Source organism: Stigmatopora argus, chromosome 17, assembly GCF_051989625.1.
Source record: "Stigmatopora argus isolate UIUO_Sarg chromosome 17, RoL_Sarg_1.0, whole genome shotgun sequence".
Lineage (NCBI taxonomy): Eukaryota > Metazoa > Chordata > Actinopteri > Syngnathiformes > Syngnathidae > Stigmatopora > Stigmatopora argus.
In genome coordinates this window covers 8,556,452-8,565,667 of record NC_135403.1, presented here as the reverse complement: position 1 = coordinate 8,565,667, position 9,216 = coordinate 8,556,452, and the positions used below count along the sequence as shown (strand labels likewise).

The window sequence follows — 9,216 nt, the reverse complement described above, 5'->3', positions numbered from 1 at the left end:
CCGCTTATCCCCACAAGGTAGCCGGGGTGCTGGAGCTTATCCCAGCCAACTAGAGGCAATAGGAGGGAAACACCCTGAACTGGTTGTCAGCCAATCACAGGGCACGAGGGGACAAAGAACAATTAATGCTCACATAATTTGTGTTCATCCATTTTACCATGCATATTTTTAGAATGAGGAAACCGGAGTACCTGGAGAAAACCCATGCAAGCATGGGGAGAAGATGCAAACAACACAACGTATGACACTTTATCTTCATTAAAACAATTTTAATTGCTATGGTACTTTTTGGGGAGATGCATTTATTTGTGAATAGATTGGAAAAAAATAAATGCATGACCTTACTGTGCATTGTGAAAGAAATGAATATTCCTCAGAGATTGTTAACCTTTTGTGAAGTTATATTACCCTCTAGTGGGGAACTGAAAATGCCGTTTTAAACAACCAAGCTATAATCCATAATTAATAAAACATCACTTGCACATATAATTCAAATTGTTTATATGATTTGCAATAGATTAATATAAGTATAATATATATTTCTTGCAAACAGATTGTAATGGGATGGACAATATTTTCTCTTGTCGCATAGATATTAAAGAATGTATTGTTAAATTATGCAAAATCTTTTAAACACTTCATATTCATCAATAATTTGGAAAAATATAAAACCACACTGCAGCTGAGAAATAGTATTATTAGTATCATTTTTCACTAGACAACAATAATCGATACTTAATAACATATAGCGTATTAAATAGTATTTGGAAATGATAATAGTTGTTGTCCAAACAAAGGATTATTACTGCAGGCTATATTTAGAATGAGGTTTTTACACTTATTATCATATTCTAATAGCTTGCCCAATGGTGCAGTTTGTTATGCAGGTTGAGCGGTCAACCAAGACACAGTCCATTAGCCCAAGCAAACCTTACTTTGCAATGCTACACAAAGCATACCTTATTTGTTTCACATTAGTTCCTTGATGTTGCATGGCATGCTCTACCAACAGAGGCAATTTATCATACAATTTTGGCACAGCCATGCTCCGCTTACTAAACCACTCCTGGTCATCCACCAGTAGCTCCTTCAGCAAATAAATTAAACATGTGTCATTGAGCATGCTAAATGGCTTGCAACACATAATCATCGAAATAATTACGAGGCTGCCATTAAAGTTGGCGAGATGGATGAAACGTGAACTACGGTGGAAAAACTGGAGGTAATGGTGCAGAGGGGTTTAGTTTTTCTGTATGATTTCCTTTGGTCTGTTTTGTTCAGGATTGCAGACTCAAAGTGCTGATGGACAATGGCATGATTAGGCTAATCAGAAGAAGCCGTGAGGAATTGTGGGTAGCCTGCGCCACCTCTCACATCTTTCTTTGTCCTACTCCGTTTCATTAATCAGCAACCCGAGGCCTCGTGGAGTTCGTTTGTTCTCACGTGGCAATCACAGAAAGAAGAAATCTTTTGGAAACCTTAAGACTATTGCCGGAATCTTTTTTTTTTGCACAAGCAATATTACTTCTATCCAACAAAACAAAACATAACAGAATATGATCTGAAATATCTATTTTAATGAGTCAATTAATGGAAATTTGATACCGGTGCAACACTGTAAAATAAGAATTGTATATTAATTATTAATGGAAATAAATCATTCAATCCGCTGCTTTGTTTAAACCACGTGTGTCAAAGTGGCGGCCCGGGGGCCAAATCTGGCCCGCCGCGTCATTTTGTGTGGCCCGGGAAAGTAAATCATGAGTGCCGACTTTCTGTTTTAGGATCAAATTAAAATGAAGAGTATAGATGTATATTAAATTTCCTGATTTTCCCCCTTTTAAATAAATAATGGTAATTTTTTAATCCATTTTTTCTGTGTTTTTAGTACAAAAATCATTTTGTAAAATCTAAAAATATATATATAAAAAAGGTAAAATAAACATTGTTTTAAATCTATAAAAAACTGAATATTCAGGGCTTTTGATCCAGTTCTTTCAATCCATTTATTAAAAAAAATCTAAATATTATATCTAAAATGGTCCGGCCCACATGAAATCGAGTTGACGTTAATGCGGCCCGCGAACCAACCTGAGTCTGACACCCTTGGTTTAAACAAATAATTATAGATTACATAATTTTACACAATGTTAGAAGGGTTTTAATACATCTAAAATGGTGAATACTGTTGCCAACCAGAAAGGATTTTAAACTAACCCAAACTGATTTGATAAATATGATAATCTTCCACAAAGATTATGTGGAGTTGGTTTTAATTTCCCCCCTCTGGATCATATAACAGCTGTGTAAACTGTATCCCAGCATAAAGGACTAATCTGAATGACAACTCTAAGCCAATAAGCAAACAATCAATGTGATCCTATAGTGCATTCCCAGTGAAACAGTGACATGATTTCCCTCGGGACACAAGTCACCACAACACAATGCTTCACAGACCAGGTTTGTGGTGTTCAATTACAAGAAGGAAATGTCATTTGAAAATAAGTGAGGTTATACTTTGGCAACTGGGACATGTATCATGAATGTCAATATGAGCAAGCTGAGATAGTAAACTGGGTTGCTTGAAAAAAAAAGTGGCAGCATTTATTGATATAACATAGCTTTGACGTTTATGAAATGTATTACTGTTGCCATTGTCCATGAGGCTAATAGGATATCACCTTAAAGAATGATACAATATAGCAAGCACAGTTCCTTCAGAATGAAACCTAATAAACTCATTTATATTCTCAGGAGAGTTGCTGCAGTCTATACCAGGAGACTTCAAAAGGAAGGGTGGAGAATACTCGGCTCTAGAGCCGCATGCGGCTCACAGACAAAATAAATGCGCCTTCTTATCATATTTTGTCTATGGGCTGGCTAAGTTACTTTTGATGCGTGTGTCGAGGGTGGACTCTTACCTTCAAATGAACATATTGTTGTTTTGTAAGGAGAGGAAAGTGTTATGGTGATAATATGGTTGTGTGTGTGTGTATGTGTGTGTCTGTTTTGTTAGGTCACTGTGTGGTGTGGCTCTTTGACTCACAGTTTAAATTTCTAACGCTTAAAAGGAGAGCTATGGGTTTGGATTATTTTATGAATTGTTCAAAACTGTGAAATTAATCATTTAAATCAATTGTGGGAATTTCAGCATTCAAATGAAGTGTGCTTAATTCATTTAGTTATATTTCCGTGCATTTTCTCGTAGCGCCTTCAACGTATCAATCCAACCCTCAAAAACTGTTTTATGGCTATAAAACCTCTACTGCAGCTACAGCTGCGACACATAAAAAAATAATCAATAAATCAATGCACAAAAATGGGGTAATATCCACTTCCTAGCAGCATTTCATGATTAAATACAAATGCTGGAGCTTTTCAGACATTACAACCGGGCCGGGGGGTGATTTTCCCTGGAAAAGACAGTAATGAACGTCAATGGCGTACGGGCAAACTTTGCCCGAAAATGGGGTAAAATCCAGCCGAAAACAGCATGTATTGATTAAATACAAATACTGGAGCTTTTTAGACATCAGAACCGGGCCCGGAGTATCATTTCCACGGTAAAAAGACAGCGATGAACGTCGATACGTCCATATACGTCCATACGTGAAACGGCCAAAAAAAATGCACTGCCACTGTTTAAATGTCTAGAAGTAAAAAACAAACACTAAAGTGCATGTCATCACAATGTTCATAATGTGCAATACTGTATTTTAAAGGATTAAAGCCCAACCCAAAAATATTTACAGCTCCCCCCACTAACTAATGCACGTTATGATGAAAACAATGTGTTTTTTTAAAGTATGAATGCCCAATCAATACGTATTTACAGCCCCGCCCCCGCCCCACCCACTGACTAATGCATGTTATTATGAAAACAATGTATTTTTTAAGTATTAAAGCCCAACCCAAAAATATTTACAGCTCCCCCCACTAACTAATGCACGTTATGATGAAAACAATGTGTTTTTTTAAGTATGAATGCCCAATCAACACGTATTTACAGCCCCGCCCCCGCCCCCGCCCCACCCACTGACTAATGCATGTTATAATGAAAACAATATATTTTTTTAAGTATTAAAGTCCAACCAAAAAGCATTTACAGGCCCCCTTCCCACACACACACTGACTAACGCACGTTATTATGAAAACAATTTATATTTTGTGTGTGTCTATTTTCAATGGGCGTGGCCGAGGGCACAGTTCAAATTGCCGACGTCAAACCCCAAAATGGCTGATGAGCCAGGAGGCAACACGGGCGTGCACACCTGCAGAGCAGCTCAAAAGTGACGATTTGCCGAAGAAAGCCTGACAAACTTCTCACAGGACGATGCAGCACATTCGGTACGTTGTCATCTGGGGATTTCGAAGCCTCAGTTCTCGTCTTAAGAGTGATAAGAGCATGATTCGTTGACGTGATGTAGCTCCATGTGTGTGCAGACAGCAAAATGTTTGCAAACAAATTGGCTACTTTGCGTTACCGATCGCTCTTTGTTTAAAAATAAATCATTCCATTGTGTGTTTCAGTCCCTCAACGAGCACAGACTGCTGGGAAACATCAAGAATGTGGCCAAAACGACCAGAAAGGGGCATCTTGTCGACGCCATAACAAAGTGAGTCATTTTTAAATACTAGTTTCGATTTTCTCTATCCGTGTAATATTTAAACGTCAGCGTTCAGTATTCAAGGCTTTGCGCAATTGGTTCGTTTTCCGTCATGATACATTCAACTTTTGAATGAACACACTAACTAGCTTGGTGTTTTTTTTAATAGCAAAAACCTGTGGATAAGTCACCCACACAAATGCCATTAGTGGACGTGTAAGGAATAAACAGTAATCCCTCGATTATCGCGGTTAATGTAGACCAGACATAGCTGCGATAAATAATCTGTAAAGTAGGGTCATCCCTATTGAATTTAATTTTTTTAAAAAAATACTATCGTGGCAAGTGTAGGAGTAGCTTCTGCTTGTGAGTTTCACATCTTTCTGAACTTACAAATAATAATCAAACATAGGTTTCATCATTGACTTGACAAAAGCCTAATTGTCATCATACTAGTTTGGTGTTTTTTTAATAGCAAAAACCTGTGGATAAGTCGCCCACAAATGCCATTAGTGGATGTGTAAGGAATAAACAGTAATCCCTTGGTAATCACAGTTAATGTAGACCAGACATGGCTGCGATAAATAAATTGTAAAGTAGGGTCATCCCTATTGAATTTAATTTAAAAAAATACTATAGTGGCACATGTAGGAGTAGCTTCTGCTTGTGAATCTCACATCTTTCTGAACTTACAAATAATAATTGAACATAGGCTTTGTCATCATCATTGACTTGACAAAAGCCTAATTGTCATCATACCCAGATAACTGTATGACAATTGGTAATTGTTACAAAAAAATCTGCCATGTAGTGGAACTGTGTACTCGAATGGATTATATACTTTTACCCTGTTAACTTTCTTAAAGACCTCAGGACCGTTTCATTTTGAGTTAACAAAACCTAAGTGAGACATTTATTCAACAATAGTGCAGGTGTTATTTTGGACTCATTTAAACATTTTTTTCCTTGGCATAAGAAGAGAAAAACAGAAGCTTTTTGGCTATTTATTTTTTAAAGAATGCTTGGATTTGAAATAGACAAACCTCAAGGTAGAAGTAGGATTTATTTTCATGTAATTTGTACCTTGTGGGCCCCTGTCCAGTGTGTTTTCTATATTTCCCACCACATCAAGATCCTGATTATTTGTTTGTGGAGGAAAATGTGAAAAATAGACTTGATAGGGGCCTTTAAAGACTCGGATCATTTTTTTTGTCTCTCTGCAGCAGACAAAAAGAAAACCAGACCATCAGGAGTATGTCTAATTTTGTGTACCCTTTCGATGTTTTATAGAAAAAAAGCTAAATGTAGTATTTTAGTTAAATTAGGCCCTAGTCTGTATTTCTTTTTTATGTAACTTAATCTATTGTGCTTTGACCCCTTTTGTTTTCCAGAGTTCCACAAGGGGGACAAGGTTTCCTGCCTATGTACAGATAGGTTCTCACGTAACACCCAGCACCGAAAAATGAGGGGGTTCATCAGCCTATCTCCAAAGTTTTTCAAAATAAAAGGTAAGACCTTGCGAATGGTTTTTTGCTTAACTTTGTGTATTGACCCCTTTTTTTTGTTTTCCAGAATTCCACAAGGGGGACAAGGTTTCCTGCCTATGTACAGATAGGTTCATCAGCCTATCTGTACATAGGCAGGAAACCTTGTCCCCCTTGTGGAATTCTGGAAAAACAAAAAAAGGGGTCAATACACAAAGTTAAGTAAAAAACCATTAGCAAGGTCTTACCTTTTATTTTGAAAAACTTTGGAGATGGGTTCTTGTGTAACACCCAGCACCGAAAAATGAGGGGGTTCATCAGCCTATCTCCAAAGTTTTTCAAAATAAAAGGTAAGACCTTGCGAATGGTTTTTTACTTAACTTTGTGTATTGACCCCTTTTTTTTTGTTTTCCAGAATTCCACAAGGGGGACAAGGTTTCCTGCCTATGTACAGATAGGCTGAGGCACCCCCCATTTCTCGGTGCTGGTGGTTACGCGAGAACCTATCTCCAAAGTTTTTCAAAATAAAAGGTAAGACCTTGCGAATGGTTTTTTACTTAACTTTGTGTATTGACCCCTTTTTTTTGTTTTCCAGAATTCCACAAGGGGGACAAGGTTTCCTGCCTATGTACAGATAGGCTGAGGCACCCCCCATTTCTCGGTGCTGGTGGTTACGCGAGAACCTATCTCCAAAGTTTTTCAAAATAAAAGGTAAGACCTTGCGAATGGTTTTTTACTTAACTTTGTGTATTGACCCCTTTTTTATTCTTCCAGAATTTCACCTGGTGCCAAGGGGAGTGTCTTCGTCCATTTGAAAATGGATGAAGGCAACCCTGATTTTTCAAAATGCTGGATGGCCTGCGCGAACCTCAGTGGAGTTTTTCAAAATAAAAGATCTTGCAAAGTATATGGCTGTTATGCCAGCATTTATCTTAAACTTTCAAAATAAAAGTTTTTAAATGTATGCATGTGTTTGTCTTTATCTAACAAAAAATGCAAGTAACAATCCATGTTAAAAAATTTATTTACAGGTAAACATTTCAACTTTAGCATACTTTGGCATTACATTGAAGTGTTGATTGGTGCAGCCAGTCTTTTCTCCGGTTTGTCCATCTGTAGACATAAGAAATTTTAGTTAAAGGTTAACAATTTTTTTTTACTCTTACAATTAATGTTTGTAAAATACACTTAGAAAATAAAATTACAAGAAAAAAATCAGTCTGAATAAACACTTGGCAAATAAAATTGGAAAAAAAAGCTTGGAATAAACACTTAGAAAATAAAATTTAAAAAATGCTGGGGGAATAAACACTTGGAAAATAAGCTGGGGCTCTATACACTTAGAAAAAACACATGGTATATACACTTGGAAAATAAAATTAGGAAAAAAGCTGGGGGTCTATACATGAAAAAACACATGGTAATAAAATTTAAAAAAAGCTGGGGGAATAAACACTTAGAAAGAGAACTGGGAGTATATACACTTAAATAAAACTAGGAGAAAAAAAATGGGAAAACACTTAGAAAATAGAATTGAGGAATAAACACTTGGAAAATAAAATTTGAAAAAAAAGCTGGGGGAATAAACACTTAGAAAAAGAACTGGGAGTATATACACTTAAATAAAACTAGGAGAAAAAAAGGGAAACACTTAGAAAATAGAATTGAGGAATAAACACTTGGAAAATAAAATTTGAAAAAAAAAGCTGGGGGAATAAACACTTAAATAAAACTAGGAGAAAAAAAATGGGAAAACACTTAGAAAATAGAATTGAGGAATAAACACTTGGAAAATAAAATTTGAAAAAAAAGCTGGGGGAATAAACACTTAGAAAAAGAACTGGGAGTATATACACTTAAATAAAACTAGGAGAAAAAAAGGGAAAACACTTAGAAAATAGAATTGAGGAATAAACACTTGGAAAATAAAATTTGAAAAAAAAAGCTGGGGGAATAAACACTTAGAAAAAGAACTGGGAGTATATACACTTAAATAAAACGGGAAAACACTTAGAAAATAAAATTGAGGAATAAACACTTAGAGAAAAAATGGGAAAACATTTGGAGAAAAACAAGGGAATAAATACTTAGAATTCCTGCTCTAACATTAACTGAGATCCTTCTTACCTTAAAGATTTAGTCAAAAAGCTGTGGAAATGAATGGCCAGTGAAACATCACCATGATGATTTAGGCTTTTATTTAATTTGGATTTTCAGAAGTACAGAGACACCATATGATTCAAGTGGGCAACTTGCAAGGAAGATCTCTCAGGCCTGTTGCATGCAAAAAAAATAGCACAAGTTAGAATATATAGAATGGAGATTCAACTTTGGGGGGGGGTTGTAGTTTCACCTGGCCCAGTCTCCTCTTCTATAATGTCAATAGTGCTCTAGGCATGCTAGAAGAGCTGCATCTTGGTGCTAAACAGGGAAAATTTGCACACAAAAAAAGCATAAGTTAGCATATATAGAGCCTGGAGATTCAACCGATTGGCGTAATTTTATCTTGATGCTAAACAGGGAAAACTTGATTTAACCAAGGTATTTGGGGGTTACCAAACAATTACGGGATAGGGAAATCTTACAAGAAATTTAATAAACGATCAAGATAAAGAATGAAAATTAGTTAGCGAGTGCCAAGTGCTATTTTTCCTTTTCCAGACAAGGCGATTAAATATAAAGACTGCCGTTAACAGCTAGGACAAGGGTGTCAAACTCAGGTTGGGTCGCAATAACGTCAACTCGATTTCACGTGGGCCGGACCATTTTCTGAAATAATATTTTGATATTTTTTTCTATTTAAATTGGATTAAAAAAACTATCAAAATCCCTAAATATTCTGTTTTTATAGATATAAAAAATGTTTGTTTGAGCTTTTTTTTTCTTCATGAGGGAAAATATCCCATTTGTTTTTCATTTCAAAAGGAAACAAAATATTTTTGGGGATATGTTCAATACGAGTGGAAAACAGAATTTTAAAAATATATTTATTTTTAGATTTTACTAAATGCTTTTTGAACAAAAAACACAAAAAGGAAAAAATTGGATTAAAAAATTAAAATTATTGATTTAAAAAGGGGAAAATGAGGAAATATAATATACATGTATAATCTTCATTTGAATTT

The 9,216-nt window shown here is 35.7% G+C and overlaps 2 long non-coding RNA genes across 5 annotated transcripts; one reads left to right on the top strand and one right to left on the bottom strand.

Moving 5' to 3' along the window:
* Nucleotides 1-4,050: 4,050 nt before the first annotated feature.
* LOC144091853 (uncharacterized) lies at nt 4,051-7,055 on the top strand. Of its 4 annotated transcripts, none has more exons than XR_013305896.1 (5): nt 4,051-4,347; nt 4,531-4,616; nt 6,507-6,622; nt 6,698-6,802; nt 6,866-7,055. It is a non-coding gene; the product is annotated as an uncharacterized LOC144091853 (long non-coding RNA). The 4 variants fall into 4 exon arrangements; XR_013305895.1 differs by having other exon boundaries at nt 4,052-4,347; nt 6,687-6,802; XR_013305897.1 differs by lacking the exons at nt 6,507-6,622; nt 6,698-6,802; nt 6,866-7,055 and adding exons at nt 5,999-6,115; nt 6,180-6,194 and having other exon boundaries at nt 4,079-4,347.
* Nucleotides 7,056-7,102: 47 nt separating this feature from the next.
* LOC144092071 (uncharacterized) lies at nt 7,103-8,754 on the bottom strand. The gene is made up of 3 exons (XR_013305970.1): nt 8,445-8,754; nt 8,219-8,365; nt 7,103-7,204 (listed from the first exon to the last, which is right to left on the bottom strand). It is a non-coding gene; the product is annotated as an uncharacterized LOC144092071 (long non-coding RNA).
* Nucleotides 8,755-9,216: the final 462 nt, after the last annotated feature.